This window comes from Poecile atricapillus, chromosome 19 (assembly GCF_030490865.1).
Source record: "Poecile atricapillus isolate bPoeAtr1 chromosome 19, bPoeAtr1.hap1, whole genome shotgun sequence".
NCBI classification, from domain to species: domain Eukaryota; kingdom Metazoa; phylum Chordata; class Aves; order Passeriformes; family Paridae; genus Poecile; species Poecile atricapillus.
Genome location: NC_081267.1, coordinates 8,325,293 through 8,345,232, shown reverse-complemented (window position 1 = coordinate 8,345,232; position 19,940 = coordinate 8,325,293). Strand labels below are relative to the sequence as shown.

The following is a 19,940-nucleotide window of genomic DNA, read 5'->3' as shown; positions in this document are numbered from 1 at the left end:
CCCGTCTCCCCTAGGAACACGCACGTACTGCCCGTCCGAGTGGATCGGCCTGCGCTGCTACCACGGCGATGGGGCGACCATCTGGTCCCTGGGCGTGCTGCTGTTTGAGATGGTGTGCGGGTTCCTGCCCTTCGAGAATGAGTGTGACATGGTGTTGGGGCAGCTCTTCTTCCCACAGGAGGTCTCTCCAGGTTGGCACACAGCCTGAAGAAGGCAGGCTTTGGCAGGTGGCACCGCGCAGCCCAGCCCGGCCCTCCCGCAGCTGCACGGGACGTCCATGTGCCCTCAAGGGCCGGCTGCAGCAGGTGGCCCATGGCAGGCTGGGTGTGGCACGCTTGGCTGAAGGAGGGGACGCTTGTCCTGCCGTGCCGCTCTCCCGCCAAGGGCAGCTCCCAGCACACGCAGCGTGGCCCGGCTTCTGCAGGCGCCGGGAGCAGCTGGGCAGGAGCCTTCTGCAAGTGAGCGCCGCTTTCTGCCTTCTCTCCCCAGAGTGACAACATCTGATCCGCTGGTGTTTGTCCAAGCACCCCATGGATCGGCCAGTGCTGGAGCAGATCTTCTACCACCCTTGGGTGTTGGGCAGCCATTTCTGATGCCTTGCCGCAGCCTCTGCAGCACCCAGTTCCCATGTCCCACGCAGGACTGAGGGCCTAGGAAATAAAACAACCCGAAACCCACTGCGGGCTGGCGAGTCTGGTCCTTGTTAGCAACTTCAGCTAAGGGAACCTCTTGGCAAAAGGGGTAATCAGAACATTCCCTTCAGCCTTTGTCAAGATTTTGATGCCTTTCCTCCAGGCTGTCCCTCAAAATCAGAAAGAGGTGGAGCCTGCACCAGTCCCCCCAAATCAGTGGGAGGCAGAGACTACTCCCAGGCCCTTCAAAACTGGACGATGATGGAGACGATCCCCGGGCCCCCCAAACTGAAGGGAGATAAATACCCACCCCAGCCCAAAATAAGAGATGGATGGAGCCCAGAGCAGCCCCCAAGTCAGAAGGGGAAAGGGGAAACTGCCAGCCCCACCAAAGAGGAGGGGAATTGTGCCTGTGCCAGCCCTGCAAATTGCAAGGGGATAGAGAACACCCCTGGCCTGGCAAAGGGCAAAGAGCGGCCGGGGGCTGCCGGGATGGTGACAACACTGGCACCCCCAAATCAGAGTGGGACAAAGAGCCCACACAGGCTTCCCAGAAGCAGAAAGGGGGCAGAAAATATCCCCTGTCCCCCTAAGTCGGAGGGGCACAGACACAGAAGGCCCCACAAAAAGAGCATGAGGAACCAAGGCCACTGCCAGCCCCGCAAAGGCAAGGAGGATGGAGAAACTCCCCATCTGTCTTTGTTTTGGAGGACAGGTGTCTGCTAGGGAGGGCAGGGGCCTCCCCTGGAGAGAAAATGTAGACCCCCCTCTCTCTACATTATTATAGTTTTGAAAACAAGGAGCTTTCAGGCAGAGATCTGGGGATAGGAATAACAGTTCTTTATTAGTATTTATAACAAAGCAAACAAACAAACAAGAACTACAGCATTAGCAAGAAAACAGAACCAGGGGCCCTGTCACAGCTTTCTCTGAGATGGGAAGGGATGGAGGAGAGGCTTTGTTTCACAAACCCCTCGGGTAGGCAGTCCCGGTGCTCCTGCAGGGCTCTGAGGAACACTCAGCTGGAACAGCAGGGATGAGCTGAGATCCCGGGCCGGTGGCTGAGGTGTATCAGCAGCTCCATGGCGGTGGCTGCCACTGTCACACATCCCAGCAGGACAGGGGGTGCGAGGCCACCAACAAAGACGAAAGAAGGAGAAGAAGCAACAGCTCCATCTGGGTGATGGCAAAATTCCCTTCTCCCCACCCCAACAGCTCAGTGCCCAAAGTGTCCTTCTCCGAAGCTTAAGAAAAGCCCGCCAAACTGTCCCCACCCTCCTTTTTCCTGCCCCCTTCCAACCCCCTGGGCCTGGCCAAACTCTTTGCCTTTTGTCAATCACCCACCAAGTACCCACAGTTAGGTTGTCCCCGCAACTAATGAGTAAAAATTCCACAGGCAATCCAGAATTAAAAAAAAAAAAAGACACCTAACCCCCAACACCTGCCTCCGGCGAGGACCTGAGATGGGATTGAATATAACGAAAGGGCCATGGCCAGACCCTCACGTTCTTTGATCCCACATCATGTCATTGCCATAGGCAGGAAAAGGTACAGGTGTCTTCCCAGCATGGATCACAGGGAACATGGATCACCAGGTCTCTGCCGAACTTGAATTTTCCAAGGGGGGATGAAGCTGGAGCAGTGCACAAAGCTCTTCCTGTACTTTGGGGCATTTGCAGAGCTTCCCTTACTGGTGCCTCCGTTGGTGTTGGGTCAAGGCAGAGCTCTGGCTGAAGCTCTTCCCATACTGGGGACACTTGTAGGGCCTCTCCCCAGTGTGGATGCGCTGGTGCCTGATGAGGGTGGACTTTCGATTGAAGCCCTTCCTGCACTCGGGGCAGCGGAAGGGCCTCTCATCCGTGTGAATCCGCTAGTGCCTGAGGAGATGGGAGCTGCTCTGAAACCTCTTCCCACACTCAGGACACTCGTAGGGCCTCTCCCCAGTGTGGATGCGCTGGTGGATGGTCAGATGGGACGTCAGGCTGAAGGTCATCCCACATTCCCCACACTCATAGGGACGTTCCCCAGTGTGGGTCCTCTGGTGGTAGATCAGATTGGAGTTCTGGCTGTAGCCCTTCCCACATTTCCCACACTTGTAGGGCCTCTCCCCAGTGTGGATGCGCCGGTGGATGATGAGCTGGGAGTTGAAGCTGAAGCCCTTCCCGCATTCCCCACACTCGTAGGGCCATTCCCCAGTGTGGATCATCTGGTGGCAGATCAGGCGGTTGCTCTTGCTGAAGGTCTTCCTACACTCCAAGCACTTGTAGGGCTTCTCCCCATCCTGAAGCTGCTCATGGACCACCAGCTCAGAGCCCTGGCTGGATCTCTGGCCACCTTCCCGGCACAGGGTGGGTCTTTCCTCCTCAGAGCACCCTGGGATGGGTTTGGAGCCCCTCCTCCTGCGGGATGTCTGGGGCTTTTCCTCCCCATTGGATTCCTGCAGTGTGGAGCTGCTCAAAACTGCCTCTTCCACAAGGTTCTGCCGTGGGGATTTGTCCTCCCTGGTCTCCATCCTCAGCTCCTTGTCTGGGGGAAGAAGGACAAGGAGAGGATGGGATTTGCCTCCGTGCCAGAGGGAAGGGGAAGGAGATCCCCCCAGTGTGTCCCTGGCAGGACGGCGTCGGCAGCGGGGTTGTCCTGCAGCCAGGGGCCAGGCTGGGCTGGGAGATGGAGCAGGAGAGAGGGGGAAAGGGGCACTGACTTCCTCCTCACCTTCCTGGGCATCCTGGAGCATCTTCCTCTTCCTCACAGCCTCCTTCTCCATCTGGACAAGGTCTGGGAATGGGAAATACTGGTTTGGGAAATATACAATTCACAAGCACATTGGGTATGGGGGTTCCTCCTGCCCAGATCCATCTCTAGAAATCCCAAGCCTTCCATAGAAACCTCCCAAACACCAAGATTCAGCCCTGAAAATGCCTCCCAGGAGTTCCCCATCTCTGGTCTCTCCCCCTTGGTGTTCAGGGGTTCCCCACTGTCCCAGCTGCCAGGGGTCACACTTGTACTTTGGGTCCCCTGTCTGCTCAGTTCCTGCCCTCCCCAGGTTGCTGGGAGTACCAGGAATCCAAAAAGCTCCCCCTGTTTCCATCTCCCCACTCGGGGATGCTGGGACCCCCAGTGTACCCCAAGGGGCATTTTCCGCTCAGCTTTGCAGTCCTTAATTCTTAAATATCCCCACCAAAAAAATCCTGGTGTTGTATAAGGTCAGTCCCTACCTAACCTCCCTTTTCTTTTCCCTATCCCATTGGCTGTAACCCCCCTGTATCCCCTGGCCACCCCCTCCCCCAAGTTTAAGAGAGCACCCGAGGAATCTCAGCCTCTTTCTTGCCCCGGGCGATCCACACACAATGAACCCAGGACCACGTCTCGTAAGTCTGAGCCTTCTTTGTCTAAAATACCTTAGGTCCATGTTGGATATATTTTGAGACCCCTTCCCGCCCGTGTTCTGTGATGGGTGGACACATCCCCATGGGGGACAAGAATGAAGGGGTTTGTGGAGTATTTACAACATCTTCCTCCCTCTCCTCCCCTTCCATCCCTCCTCCTTCTCCTCCCTAACTCCACCTCCTTCTCCTACTTCCATCCCTTCTCTCTCTCCTTCTTCATCCCTCCTCTTCCATCCCTCCTCCTCCTCCCCCAGGAGCACTGACACCCTCGGTGCCCCGTTCCCAAACCCCTCACAGCCCACGGCAGGAGCGGGGATGGAGCCGGGACAGGTCGGGATGGGCAGCGCGGGGCTCTCTGCTGCTCCCACCCGCTGGGGACGGGGGGAACCCGGCCCGGGGAAAAGGAGAGGGAAACTGGGAAAATTGGGGGCTGCAGATCCAACCTGGGGCTGGCTGGGGACCCTGGCTGGGGACTGCCAGCCCTTGGGGCTCCTCTGGGGAGATGCGGGAGGGGGAACACAGAGAGGGCTGGGGGATCCCAGGAGTGGCAGCACTGGCAGGGACTGGTTTGTACTGGGATCATACTGGCAGTGGCTGAGATTGCACTGGCTGTGTACTGACATCATACTGGGATGATACTGGCAGTGAGTAGGAGCCTGCAGGGGGCAACTGAGACCAGGTTGTGAGGAACTGGGAATATGCCCTGCGCTCCCCAGAACCCTGGGACTGCCCCCCATATGTCCCATAAGTCTCCCCCAGACCCTTCAGGATCCCCGAGTGCCCCCTCAGCGCCCGTTCGAGGCCCCCCCAAAGTGTCCCTGGATCCCTGAATGCTCCCGACCCCACAGATTCCCCTTCCAGCCACTCCTGGGAATTCATCTCCCATCATCCCACAACACAGTTCCGCGCCCAAACCTCCTGCCGTGCCCCGCGCCCTAAAGAGCCCGGTTACAGCTCCCCAGGTTCCCCCCAAGTGCTCCCGAGCTGTATACATTCGCCCTGAGCACCTGCAGCCACGGCTCGGACGCAAAAGTTTTCTCCAAGCACTTCCCCACACCGCCAAACGCGCCTTCCGAGCCACTTCCGGGACTACAGCTCCCATCATGCTCCGCGGCGCCCATAGAGCGCTATTCCAGCCGGGACTCCATCTCCCGTCATGCCCCGCGCCTCACCGGAATCCATTGGAGCTGCGCCTACAACTCCCGTGATGCTTCGCGGCCCCTTTAAACCGTATTATACCGGCGCCTACAACTCCCATCATCCCCCGCAGCCCATAGATTCCCTGTTACAGCCCCCCAAGTGCCCGCCCGGACCCCGAAGGGCCCCCAGATTCCCTTCCCTGACCTCCAAGCGCCCCCCTGGACCCCCAAGTGCTCCCCCGGACCCCGAACTGTCTCACAGAATCCCTTAGTGCCCCTCCAAGTGCCCACCCGGCTCCCCAAGTGTCCTCCAGACCCCCAAGTTCTCTCTAAATTCCCTCCCCAGACCCAAAACTGCCCCAAATGTTGCCCAGAAAAGTCTCCATGGATCCCAAAGTGGTCCCTTTTACCCTGTCTGAGAATAATTTAAAAATGATGATCAAAGGACTAAAAATAGGACAAATTAACATAAAGAGTGAGAAATAGTTGTCAGTTAATTAATGAAGGCAATTGTGGTACTTAGAGACAAAGAACAATAATGTTTTTTGTTCCTGAAAATGTATCAATTCTTTTATATAAAGTCAAAAACAAGATTAGAAGAATACAGAATAATATTATTATAAAAAGTAATTTTTTTTAATAAATTATTTAGATTTTAATGATGAACAAAAATTGACAAGTGTTCTCAATGCTTTGGGATGTCAGTCCCAGGTGGGCGATGTCAGACATGCTGAGGCTCGGGGTGAGGAGCAGGTTGTCCAAACAGGGGCAGCCCACAAGGGGCTCATTCTTCTCTGTGACCAGACCTCCCAAGGAGATTTTCAGCATCAAGATCACTTGGGGAATGCTTCTGTCACCTCTTCTCTCAACTAGAAAATAAAAAAATACGCCCTTGATCTAAAAAAAATAAAACAGGGTAGATTTTCAAATCTTCCTCCTCAACAGAACTCCAAACTGACTCCAAGCAGCTGCACAAGCCTTGGACTTGAAGACAGTGGAAGGAGGAGAAAGAGCCCCCGAGGCTTTCTCTATTTTAATGAACCCCAGGCTGGATTTGGGGCTGAGTCCAGGACCCTCAGGCACTGAGAGAAGGTTGAAGAAGCTGCTCAAGGAGTCAGAAGCAAAACTCCAAGTCCCTTGGAGCATCCCTGGGCCCCACTGACTGCCGGCTCCTGGCACACTCAGCCATGGCATGGTCCAGTCTCACGCTGGGACACCTCCTGCACCAAAATTCTACCCTGGCAGGGACTTTTCTTTCTCCTCCCCTCCAGGCTGAACCTGCCAAGCTGCACTTTGGGGAAGTTTCCTTCTCTGACCACTGCCCAGGAAAGCTGTGTCTCCTGCTGTTCACAAACAGAGAAGGGCTGCTGGGGGGGGGGGGGAGGGGGGGGGGGGGGGGGGGGGGGGGGGGGGGGGGGGGTTGGAGGCTGCCTGGGGTACAGTGGCCATGAAATCATCGAGTTTTGAAATATTCTGTGAAAGAAGGAGGGGCATCAACAAAACTCCTACACTGGACTTAGGAAGAGCAGACTTCAGCCGACTAAGGATGCAGATTTGGGGAGTACCAAATCAGGTACTGATTTTTTTAAGGGAAACAGCTTTTTAAAACAAAGGATTCCAGGAAGGATGGACACATTTCAAGAAAGAAATCTTGAAGGAGCAGGAGCAGCCTGTCCCTCTGTGACAAAAATTGAGCTGGTGAGGAAAATGATCGGCCTGGGTGGGCAGGGAGCTTTTGGAGGAACTCAGGGAAAAGATGAGGGTGTATCACCTTTGGACGGAGGGACAGGCAACTCAGGAAATGTTTAAGGATGTCATTAGATCATACAGAATGAAAAGCAGAGAGGTGAAAGTTCAATTAGAGCTTAACCTGGCTGTTTCTGTGAAGGATAATAAATATGTGTTTATAAATACATTAATGGCAAAAGGAAGGCTATGGACAACCTCCATTCCTTATTGGGGGGGATATGGTTACCAAAGATGAGGAAAAGGCTGAGGTACTCAACACCTTCTTTGCCCCAGTTTTCAACATCAAGACAGGTTTTCCTCAGGACAAGTGTTCTCCTGAGCTGGTAGATGGGGACAGGGAGCAGAAGAGCCCCTTGTAATCTAGGAGGAAGCAGTCAGAGACCTGCTGAGCCACTCAGATGCTCACAGGTGGATGGGATGGGATGGGATCCATGCTAGGGGGATGAGGGAGCTGGTGGATGAGCTCCCCAAGCTGCTCTCCATCATTTCTCCTCATCAGTTTTGGCTCACTGGGGAGGTCCCAGAGCACTGGAGGTGCCAGTGTGAGCCCATCCCCAAGAAGGGCTGGCAGGAGGCTCTGGGGAACTGCAGGCCTGTCAGCCTGAGCTCGGTGCCTGGTGAGGTTTTGGAACAGATCCCCTTGAGTGCCATCCCACGGCACCTCCAGGATGGCCCAGGGCTCAGACCCAGCCAGCGTGGCTTTAGGAGGGGCAGGTCCTGCCTGACCAACCTGATCTCCTTTTATAACCAGCTGAGCCGCCTGGTGGGTGCGGGAAACGCTCTGGATGTGTCAAGCTGGACTTCAGCAAGGCCTTGGACACAGAGAGCCACAGCATTCCCTGGAAAAGCTGCAGCCCACGGCTTGGACAGGAGCACTCTTTGCTGGCTGCAGAACTGGCTGGAGGCCGGGCCCAGAGAGTGGTGGGGATGGTGCTGCATCCAGCTGGTGTCCAGTCCCTGGTGGTGTCCCCAGGGATCTGTGCTGGGCCCAGTCCTGGTTAATATCTTCACTGAGGGTCTGGCTGAGGGGGTCGAGTCCAGCACTCACAAATTGCAGATGACACCAAGCTGGCTGCGAGTGGGGATCTGCTGGAGGGCAGGACAAGGAGACACAGCCTTAAGCTGCACCAGGGCAGGTTTAGGCTGGACAATAGGAAGGAGTTCTTCCCAGAAAGGCTGATTGGGAATTGGAATGGGCTGGCCAGGGGGGAGGTGGCAGAGTCACTGTCCCTCTCCAGTGGTCTGGGGGAGTGACATTAATCTGTGCTTAATAACTGATCTTGCTTTAAAACAATTGCTTCAAAATTGCTTCCTGTTACACCCTGAATGTCTGTGGTGGTTTTGTATTAGTTGATATTTGGTGAGGAGGGAAGAAGCCACCCATGCAAATGATTTTTCTAGGAGGGGGCTGCTAAGAGCTTCCTCTGTGCTTAGCAAAACCAACAGCTGGCTGGCTCTGAGAATTGACAACCTATGAAACCATTTAGAAGCTGGATCCTCCTGTGTGAAATCCCCATTTTAAAGACAGGCAAGCCCAGGAAAGCTCTCTGTTGTTTCCAGCTGTGAAGAGTTAACTGGGTGCTGGTCAGGCCGGCCCTGCTCCAGCCTGGCCTGCACCGAGCCGGGCTCCGCCAGGCCCCGGGAGCGGCTCTGGGCTGGGCCAGGCCCCTTCACCACGGCCCGCGCGGCCCCAGCGGCTGCCGGGCACAGGGAGGGGAAGCCATCGGCCCGCAGCTGGAATTGAAGGGAGCAGGGGCCTGGGACCAGCCATGAGGGCAGAACAGCCACGACTGTTCTGGCCGGGCACCCTGAGATCTTGGCACAGCCCCAGCGCTGCCTGAAATCCATCACTGTGACTGCTTCGGCCACTGCCCGGCAGAAACCATCATGAGCATCTGCGGGTCTGGGTGAGATATTAACTCTTTCTGTGCACAGATGAGACCTGCAGACCTTGATCCTCCCCTTGGGTGAGAGAAAAGGACAGAGTGGGAGACTAATGCCACAAGTATGGTAGGCTACACCTGTCTTCATATGTCATTGAATTAGAGAAAAACTCTCTCCAGGGAAAATTATGCAACACTTCACCTCACAATCCATCAGTCTTAATTACAATGAGTGGTAGATCTTAATTACAATCCAATTAGAGCAAATCAACATTGTGTGAATGGCATGAAGAATTTGCTTGTCAACAGATGAATATGTCCCACTCAAGAATGAACAAAATCTCCCTTTACTTGGAAGAAAGTAGACATGGAGCAATGCAGTATTTGGGTTTTATCCAGTGATAAATGGGACAAGAAGCTGTAACAACTCATCTGTTTTGCAGAACACAAGTACTGATACAGCCAATAGTGCACCCACATTGAAGGGACCTTCAGGACATTCCTTTATTTTTTAGCAAGGAATGGGCAGCAAAATGCTGGCATTTATCTGAACTGGAAGCCCTGTTCCTCTCCTGTTTCTCCTTGAGCACACTGTTCTCTGCAGACTTCACTTTGCAGCCCATCAATCCTCTCTTGGCCAACAGCTAAATGGCACAACTACCAAAACACAGGTGCCAGCATCATCACCCCAGCATTATTCCAGCACTGCTCTGCTGGTGCACAGGAGCACAGAATGGCTTAGCTTGGAAGGGACATTTAAAGACCATCTAGTGCAGTGCCCTGCAGGGAGCAGGGACACCTTTAGATCAGGTTGCTCAGAGCATGAGCTTGAATGTCAGCAGGGATGGATGCCCACCTCTCTGGGCAACCTGTGCCAGGGTTTCAAAATCCACAGTATAAAAAACTTCTTCTTTATGTCTAGTCTGAATCTACCATCTTTTAGATTGAGAACATACCCCCTCAGTCTTGTCACAACAGGCCCTACTAAAAATTCTGTCCCATCTTTTTTTCAAGCCCCCTTAAAGTACTGAAAGGGAGCAATCAGGTCTCTGTGGAGCCTTCTCTCGTCCAGGCTGAACACCCCCAGCTATCCCAGCCTGTCTCCAAAGCAGAGGGGCTCCAGCCCTCAGAGCATTTTGTCCCTCCTCTGGACCAGCTCCAACAGGACCATGTCCTTCCTGTGCTGGGCACCCAGAGGTGGATGCAGTACTCCAGGTGGGCTCACACCAGAGCAGAGGGGTGGTGGAATCACCTCCTTCAAGCTGCTGGGCACCCTCCTTTGGAGGCACATGGCTGGCTCATGTCCAGCCTCTCACCTTGCAGCAGCCACAAGTCCTTCTCAGCAGGGCTGCTCTCCATCCCTTCATCCCCCAGCCTGTGAGATCAGCTGGGCTGGGACCCTGTCATAGCCCTTGGACAGAGCTGCTGGGCAGGATGAGCTCCCTAGTGAAGAAGGCAGATCCCACTCCCCACACAATTCCACCCTGGCCATGAGGTCACAGCAGCCTGTGGGGTGACAGCAGGCTGAGGTGACAGCAGGCTCTGAGGTCACAGAGGTCCCAGAGCCCCGTGGTTGCACAGCACCACAAGGACCGAGCAGTCAGTCCTTGACCACGACTGTTGTGGCAGCAGCGGCGGCGGCAGCAGCGGTGCTGACATTGGGACAGCGGTGTCAGGACAGTGGTGGCAGCAAGAGCTGCAGGACTGGCAGTGGGCAAGGCACCATGGCCTTTGCTCTGCGCCTCCTCCTCCTGCTCCTCCTGGCAGTGGCCCTGCCTGACAGGGCTGCCCAGGCTGCTCCGTGGCGAGCAGGGCGAGCAGGTGAGCCCGCGGCCTCGGTCCCCTTTCCCGGCACAGCGCTCCCTTCTCCCTGGGAAGTGTTTGGGGATGGTTTTCCCCAGGACTGAAGGGAGGGTTTCCTCTGTGGGAGGGAGAGAGGCCTCAGGGGCCCTGGGCTGGTCCTGTTGCCCCTCCAGAGATGTTGCACAGGGCCTGCAAAGAGGGTGGAGAGTGACCAGAGCCAGCCCAGAGCTCTCCAGGCCCCTCTGCAGCTTTGGCCATGTCCATTGACATCTGGCTCCCACAGCCTTACCCAACCACCTTGAAGTGCCCAGTTCCCTAAGGCAGAAGGGGGTCCCAGCACACCATGGAATGATTCTGATCTGTGCTCCCTTCCAGATGAGGGTGGTAGGAAGGCTTCTCCAGCAGCTTGGCTTCATGATGATTTTCTGCCTCTGGAGCCCCATGCAGGTATGTTCTCACTGTCCCAACAAGGAATAATCATTGACAACCTGTCACAAACCAGGTGACAGAAGCTTCTGTGGCTGTTGAGTTACAGGTGTGTCTGCAGCGAGGACATTTCAAGCTCCTTTTCTGGTTGCTGCACGCAAGCCCAGCTCCCATCTGAGGGGTGTGTGATGTGTCCCTGCTGATCCCACAGGCTGAGCTCTGGTTCTGTGGGATCCATTCATCTGAAATGGAAATACTTTCTGTTAAGGTTCTCCTAGAGGGAGGAACAAACCTACAGAAGACAAGATGCTGAGTGAACTGGATAGACACCATGGTGGGTCCATGTCCCTCAGCCTTCTCCTGAGACTCAGCAGCCGGGGGCTTTCCCTGCACATCTGGACACGCTGTGCCCAGCATGGCAGGAAGGGATCCATGTCAGCCTCACTGCCCCACTGCTGCTTTCATGGCCTGCAGGGCTGTTTGCCAGCCTGGCCTGGCTGCAGCTTCTTCCCAGCCTCTGCAGGAAGGCATTTGGCATCAGCTGACAGGGAGCCCAAACTGCAGCACAGGCCATGCACACCCTGAGATCCCCTGAAGATTTCCCAGTCTTGGGGTAGATGTGGAATGGCAGCTCTTTGGAGGAGGGAGGGCCCTGGCCTGGCTCCAAAGTTTTGATGGCTTCCTCAACCTTATCCATGACTTGACAAGTATTGCCTTTTGAGGATGCCACCTTCCTGTTGGGGAACAGCCCCACCTGATCCAGCTGTGGCTCTTCCTTTCTCCAGAGATGAACCCAAAGGCTGTGCTGAAGGCAGCGTTTCCCGGAGGAAGCAGTGGCTCATGGGCAGCCTCTGCTGCAGGAAGGGAGGCCATGCCAGGCACAGTCCCAGGAGGTAATTGCTGTGTCTCTGGGCCTGAGCCCTGCTGAGGCTTGAGCTGCCATCTCTGCTGCTTGGCAGTGTGAGCACAGTGCAGAGGAATTATCCTGAGCAGGCTCAGGGCACTTGGCTACTGAGCAGTCCTGCTGGGATCCCTCCATGGGAGACACGTCCCAAAACCTGGCAGCTGCTGCAAGGGATGCCCATGGTGGGGAAAGGGTTGAGGGGGAGGGTAAAGCTCCAGTGTGTCCTGAGAGGGCCTGGCTCTGTCCCCTTGGGCTGGGGGAGCAGTCCCAGCTGAAGGACGGAGGGCAGGAGAGAGGGCAGGAGGGAGCTTGGGATATCGGTGGCACTGAATGCTGCGGCTTGGTCCAGGGCTTAAAGGTTTCCTCTGTGGCAGGGAGAGCCCCTGGGCCCTGGGCAGGTCCAAGTGTTCCACCAGGGTTTTGCACAGGGCCTGCAAAGTGGGTGGAGAGTGACCAGGAGGCAGCCCAGAGCTCTCCAGGCCCCTCTGCAGCTTTGGCCATGTCCATTGACATCTGGCTCCCAAGGCCTTACCCAACCACCTTGCAGTGCCCAGTTCCCTAAGGCAGAAGGGGGTCCCAGCACACCATGGAATGATTCTGATCTGTGCTCCCTTCCAGATGAGGGTGGTAGGAAGGCTTCTCCAGCAGCTTGGCTTCATGATGATTTTCTGCCTCTGGAGCCCCATGCAGGTATGTTCTCACTGTCCCAACAAGGAATAATCATTGACAACCTGTCACGAACCAGGTGACAGAAGCTTCTGTGGCTGTTGAGTTACAGGTGTGTCTGCAGCGAGGACATTTCAAGCTCCTTTGCTGGTTGCTGCACGCAAGCCCAGCTCCCATCACAGGGGTGAGTGGTGTGTCCCTGCTGATCCCACAGACTGAGCCCTGGTTCTGTGGGATCCATTCATCTGAAATGGAAATACTTTCTGTTAAGGTTCTCCTAGAGGGAGGAACAAACCTACAGGAGACAAGATGCTGAGTGAACTGGAGAGACGCCATGGTGGGTGCATTTCCCTCAGCCTTCTCCTGAGACTCAGCAGCCAGGGGGTTTCTCTGCACATCTGGATACACCGTGCCCAGCACAGCAGGAATGGATCCATGTCAGCCTCACTGCCCCACTGCTGCTTTCATGGCCTGCAGGGCTGTTTGCCAGCCTGGCCTGGCTGCAGCTTCTCCCCAGCCTCTGCAGGAAGGCATTTGGCATCAGCTGACAGGGAACCCAAACTGCAGCACAGGCCATGCACACCCAGTGACCCCTTGCAATTTCCCAGTCTCAGGGTCGATCTGGTGTAGGGGCTTTTTGGAGGAGGGAGGGCCCTGGCCAGCCCCAATAACCTGGCCTTTCTCCTGATCCTTATCCATGACTTTGACAAATATTGCCTCTTGAACATGCCACCTCCCCAATGGGGAATGGTTCTGTCTGATCCAGCTGTGGCTCTTCCTTTCTCCAGAGATGAATCCAAAGGCTGTGCTGAAGGCAGCGTTTCCCGGAGGAAGCAGTGGCTCATGGGCAGCCTCTGCTGCAGGAAGGGAGGCCATGCCAGGCACAGTCCCAGGAGCTAATTGCTGTGTCTCTGGGCCTGAGCCCTGCTGAGGCTTGAGCTGTACATCTCTGCTGCTTGGCAGTGCCTGCCTTTCAGGGATTTTGCACAGAGCATGGAAAAGGTGTTGAGAATGTCCAGAGCCAGTCCAGAGCTTTCCTCAGGCCCCTCTGCAGCTTTGGCCATGTCCATTGATATCTGGCTCCCATGGCCTTACCTGACCCCCTTGCAGTGCCCAGTTCCCTAAGGCAGAAGGGGATCCCAGCACACCATGGAATGGTTCTGATCTGTGCTCCCTGCTAGATTGGTATCGTGGCATGGAGCATCTGCAAGTGCTGGTAGATGGTGGTTTGAAGACCTTGCCCGATGCTGGAGGCAAGTTCTCAATGTCCCTTTCTGCACAGAACAATCAGTCTCAAGGTGGCAAGAGCTCACTCATGTGCCATTTCCCTTGAGAGTCTGAAGGTTGATGGATTCTGGAAACCTTGCCCTGCTCCCTTCTGGAGCCCTGAGTGATTCCACAGTATCGCTGTCAGTGGGAGGAAGGAGCATTTAGCTGTCAATCTTCTTCCCGTGTGCAATGCCAGTGTCTCCTTCTGTGTGCTCTGTACAGCCACGGAGAAGAGCAGAGAGGGAAGAGGCCGGGCCCAGGGCTGTGCCCCGGGGCTGTGCCTTGTGTGGCTCCTTTGCCAGGCCCAGGGAGCTGAGCTGCTCCCATTGCTGCTGCCAAGCCCTGGCCCTGCCTGGGGCTCAGTTCAGAGCTGCTGGCAGCTCCAGGGAGTCCTTTCTCTCCTGTCTGCCATGCAAGGGGCTCCTTCCATCCCATTGTGAGGCCACTGCAGGCACGTGGTCCCCCTGCTCCTGCTGCTGAGTGGAAGGCAGAGATGAGGGAGTGCCTTGGAGGGCAGCAGTCACTCAGGTGCACTCACTGCCGCTCTGGCCTGAAGAAGAATCTTCAGCAGTGTCACGGGAGCTGTTCTGTTCTGCCTTTCTTTGCAGATGAACCTGATGATGAAGATGATCTGGATTCCCCGTCCATATCAGTTACTGAGCCTGATAATGAGGAAGATTCTGAGGGTAGGTGAAGGCCTTTCCCCCTGGGAGAGCTGCCAGCTCAGAGCCCAAGGCTCGGCCAGGGCAGCATCGCTGCAGGTGCCAGGACAGAGCCGTGCACGTGTGTGCCCTCTCCCTGCGTGATCCTCTCACTGCTCCTGTGGCTCAGTGCTGCCTGTGCAGCAGAGATGAGAGAAGCTTCTGTGGCTGTTGAGTTACAGGTGTGTTTGCAGCAAGGACTTTCCCAACTCCTGAGCTAAATTCTGCAAGCAAGCCCAGCTCCCATCACTGGGGTGTGTGGTGCGTCCCTGCTGACCCCACAGGCTGAGCACTGGTTCTCTGGGATCCCTTCCTGGGAAGTGGAAATACTTTATGTTATAGTCCCCTGAGAAAGAAGAACAAACCTATAGGAGATAGTAATGTAGCAATGGGGGAACTCAAATATCTGGACATAATCCTGAGTGATCTGGAGAGACGCCGTGGTGGGTCCATGTCCCTCAGCCTTCTCCTGAGACTCAGCAGCCAGGGGCTTTCTCTGCACATCTGGACACACTGTGCCCGGCACAGCAGGAAGGGATCCATGTCAGCCTCACTGCCCCACTGCTGCTTTCATGCCCTGCAGGGCTGTTTCCCAGCCTGGCCTGGCTGCAGATTCTCCCCAGCCTCTGCAGGAAGGCATTTGGCATCAGCTGACAGGGAGCCCAAACTGCAGCACGGGACGTGAACACCCTGAGATCCCCTGAAATTTTCCAGTCTCGGGGTAGATCAGGTGTAGGGGCTGTTTAGAAGCGGGAGGGCCCTGGAGCAGCTCCAAAACCCTGGGCATTTCCCTGATCCTTATCCATGTCTTTGACAAGTATTGCCTGGAGAAGACCAGCACAGCACAGAGAAATTGTGCCATTCAAGCTCAGGGGCTTGAGCAGCCTTGTGCCAAGGGGTGGCAAGGTGCCTGCAGGCCCCAGCTCTGGGGGAAATAGAGAACGTCCTGGCTGTATCCAGCGTGCTGCCAGCTCAGCAGTGGAGCACAGCACAGGCTCACGCTGCCCATTGCTCCCACAGATGCAGCTGGTACCACAACACATGCTCAGAATATCTGGGAAAGCATGAGAAGAGTTTTCTACCAGGGAACACATGGTTTGATTAAGTTGATGGCCATTGTGGCTGGTGGAGCACTTTTCCTGATGATGTGCTGTGCCGGAATCTGGTATTGGTGGAAGAGAAAACGGTGAGTGTTTTGCTGATCTCTGCCTCAATCAGTTTCTTGAAAGGCTGCTCATAGTCAGGAGACATTCCCAGTGAGGCTGCTGTGGACTTGTGGCTTAAGTTCTTGGTTGCCCAAATAACTATGCCAAGAATTCTGCTGCTGCCCAGGGCTTTCATTGGCCTCTTAATTGCTGGGCCTTGTCCTGGGGAGCCCGCTGGGGCTGCAGCCAGTGCTGGCTGCCACTGAGGCTGCCTGGCCAAGAGCAGCCCCAGGAGCAGAGGGCAGAGGCAAAGCAAGGTGGGCAGGAGAAAGAGCGGGGACGAGATTGTCCTTGAAAGGCAGAGGTGCTCTGGGGCCCACTCCTGGCCAGGGACCCTGTCCAGAGCCATCCCCTGCTCTCCAGGGCCTTGAGGGGCAGCTGTCCAGCTGGGCCCAGCTGTGCCAGCAGCTCCAGCCGTGCTGGGGAGCCTTGGAAGCTCTGGGCCCTGCTGTGCAGGAGGGTCCCTGAGTGCCAGTGGCAGCTGGGGGCCTCAGCCACCTCCTCTCTCCACAGGAGCACCTCTGCAGCTTCAGAAGACTGGCCAAAGGCTTCAATCAGGGAGAACTACACCTGTCTTCCTCCATCTCCAAGCCAGTGTCTGCTGTCCCCACCACAGCTCTATTATCAGTTTATTGCTGTGCCGCCACCACCCAGAACAGGACCCTCTGTCCCTGAAGGTGCTGGCCCTGGTGCCTGGCCAGGCCTGAATGTGGGCCCCTCCTGCCAGGGAAGGGCTTGAACAAAACCTTTGGGCTTCTGCTCTGGGGTCTGGCTGGTACCACCAGCACTGGCACAGCTGCTTGGCTGGCCACAGCCTTGGCTGGGCAGGCAACAGCCGGGCATGGGGCATATCTTTGTTTTTCATTTTAAGAAATTAGAAATTATTAGAAATATTTAAAATTTTTTCTTGGCAGAAAGAAATCCTCAAATGTTTCTTTTCTTTTTTTAGAGAGTAGTAAAATGTTTTTCAAAGTAGTTTTAGAATTCTGGAACATTTTTTCCATTTCTTCAATAAAACATGGGATTTCGTTTAATTGGTTATGTTTACTCTAGGAAGTACTGAGACACCCCAAGACACCCAGCATACTGGGGAGGCTCTTTTCCCACTGGAGATTTGGATCTAGTTAAAAAAAAAAATTGCATAAAATATTTTTCCAGATATTTTCTGGGATTACTGACAAGCTCACCTCTTAGTCTTCAGAGGCAAACTTTGAGCACAGTGGAAATCACTTAAATTCACCATCTTGGCTTCTGGAAGAACTCCCTCAGTTCTAGAGCAGGGGCTTCTTCCTGCTGCCCTCAGGCTCTCCTCTCGGCCTTCTGGGCTTTGTTGGGCAGCACAGCCTGTGCCAAGGGGTGGCAAGGTACCTGCAGGCTCCAGACCTGGGGGAAATAGGGAATATCCTGGCTGTATCCACCGTGCTGCCAGCTCAGCAGTGGAGCACAGCACAGACTCACGCTGCCCATGGCTCCCACAGATGCAGCTGGCACCACAACACGTGTTCCCAATTCCCAGAAAGGCATTGGAGAGGTTTCTGTCATGGAACACGCTGCTGGCTAGAGTTAATGGCACACCTGGCTTTTCTATGGCATGCAGGTGATGGGGGACCCCTGTAAGGCTGCCAGATGATTGGGGTCCATCGTGAGGCACGGGCAGGGTGTTGTGTTTTCCAGTAAGACAGGCACAGGTTTGGGTCTTTTGTAAGTGGTGCATGTGGCTGAGGTTTCCTCTTGAAATTCTTAGGGGAATTGGGATCACTTCTATGGCTACAGGTGACTGGAGAACCCTGTAAGACTGGCAGGGGGCTTGAGTTCCTCATGATTTACGTGACCATTTAGTGGTTGCCATCAAGGCCTGGGGAGGAGCCGAGTCCTTCCTAAAGTGGGTTGGGGGCCAGATTCTTTTGTGAGGCACATGAGGTTATTTTGGGATCTCTCAAAAGGTGTGCACAGATTTCCTGTGAAGAACAAGGGATATTTTGGGGTCCCTGCCAAGGTATGTGGAGATCCCTCATGAGGCACAAATGAATATGGTCTCTCTTAAGATTTGCAGAGATCCCTCGTGAGGTGTGCAGTGGGGTTAAACTAGAGGGGTTTGTTATTCTTCTCAGCACAGCAAAGGGACACTCTCGGTGGAGGTTGTGCAGAGCTGGCAGGAAGCTTCCTGCAGAGCCTTGGGCCTCGCCTGTGGGCTGTGCAGGCAGACAGAGCCCATCCCTTGGGGACCGGGGCCAGGCCGGGCCTCTGGACCCACCGCGCCCTTGTCGGGCCCTGCCCCATGGCTGGGCTGGGCCAGGTCAGTCCCCGACAGGGAAGGGCTGAGGCCCCGGGTCCGATGGGGCTGTAGAGCAGTGCCCGAGGCACAACAAGGGTCTCGCTAAGCCCTGGCTCTGTGCTGCAGACAAACACACATTTACAGCCACAGCCGCTCCCTGAGCCACAGGAGGCACCCGGGGTTACATCTCAGGCAGTGGCTTCTCTGCCACTGAGGACCTCCTTGCAGTGCCCCATCCCCTAAACAGGATGGGGAGCCCAGCACACCATGAAAACGCTTCTGATCTGTGCTCCTGTCCAGACTGGCATTGAGATATGGATTGACGTGCAGTCCCGGTCAATCACATTGTGAAGATCATGGTGCATGCTGGAGACAACTTCTCAATGTCCCTTTGCTGACAGAATAAGCTGTGATTATTAATCATGGCCAGGAGCAGCCCCAGGCACTCCAGGCAGAGGCAAAGCAAGGTGGACAGGAGAAAGAGTGGTGATAAGATTGCCCTTGAAAGGCAGACAGCAGGGACCCTGCCCAGAGCCATCCCCTGCTCTCCAGGGCCTTGAGGGGCAGCTGTCCAGCTGGGCCAAGCTGTGCCAGCAGCTCCAGCCGTGCTGGGGAGCCTTGGCAGCTCTGGGCCCTGCTGTGCAGGAGGGTTCCTGTGTGCCCGCAGGAGCTGGGGACCTGTTCTCTCCAGAGGAGTGGCTCTGCAGCTTCACAAGACAGGCCAAAGGCTTCAGTCAGGGAGAACTACACCTGTCTTCCTGCATCTCCCAGTCAGTGTCTGTTGTCCCCACCAAAGCTACATTATCAGCTTCTTGCTCTGCCAGCAGCAGCCAGGCATGGAGCACCATGTTATCTTTGTTTTTCATTTTTAGAAGTAAGAAGTTTTTAGAAATATTTAGAATTTTATTTTTAGAAAGTAATCCACAAATGTTTCTTCTCAATTTCCATAGCAGTTTAGGATTTTTCAAAGGCGTTTTGGAATGTCTCACCTGTCACTTGAGACGGACACACGACACACACTTGTGCAGAGACTACAGTGGCTTCTTCTTCGTTACAAAGTGTTGTCAACTTTTATTCCCTTAACAAAGCATGATCTTAAGTCGTTAGTTACATCAAAACAGCTCATTATATTCATTGGACAAAGCAATGGCTTAATATATTTAATTGGTACAAAGCAATTAACATCAACAATAAATTGACAAGAGTTTACAAGAGATTATTAAGGTAAGTATGCTGCCTCTAAGGCACGTATTACATAACTGCAAATACCCCTTATGTCCCTTTTTATTGGTTTCCATGCTAACGGCCTTGATTTCTTCCTTGCTATGCATAAACTTGTATTTTCTCAATTTCTTCTTTTGCTAACTCAATTGTTTGGCCTGCAGCCCAGTTGCTAAGCCCATCCACATTCACCTCTTAGTCTTCAGAGGGAAACTTTGAGCACAGTGAGAATCTCCCAGTGTGCAAGAGGGTCCCTGTGTGCCAGCTGCAGCTGGGGCCTCAGCCATCTCCTCTCAACAGGTTCCCCTCTGCAGCTTCACAGGAAAGGCCAAACACCTCCCTCAGGGACACCTGCACCACACATTTCACATCTCCATGCCCATACGTGATGTCCCTGTCACAGCTGCATTACCAGCTTGCTGCTGTGCAGATGCTGCCACCACCCAAAGCCAGGCCCTGTGTCCCTGAAGGGACCCGCCCTGCTCTGTGGCCTGGACTGAAGGTGGGTCCCTCCTGCCAGGGCAGGGCCCAGCACAGCTCTTCTGTTCCAATAAAGAGATGGAGCTCTCACCCCAGTGTCTGGCTGGTACCACCAGCAAAGCCCACACAGCACCAGCCCTGGCTGAGCTCCATGTCCAGGAGCAGGCAGGGCTGACCATGGTGTGGGCAGGCAGGAGCCAG

At 55.0% G+C, this 19,940-nt stretch overlaps 1 pseudogene; it reads right to left on the bottom strand.

Annotated features, from left to right (window-relative positions):
* Positions 1 to 19,940, bottom strand: part of LOC131586342 (uncharacterized) — a 448,419-nt pseudogene that overhangs the window by 335,264 nt on the left and 93,215 nt on the right.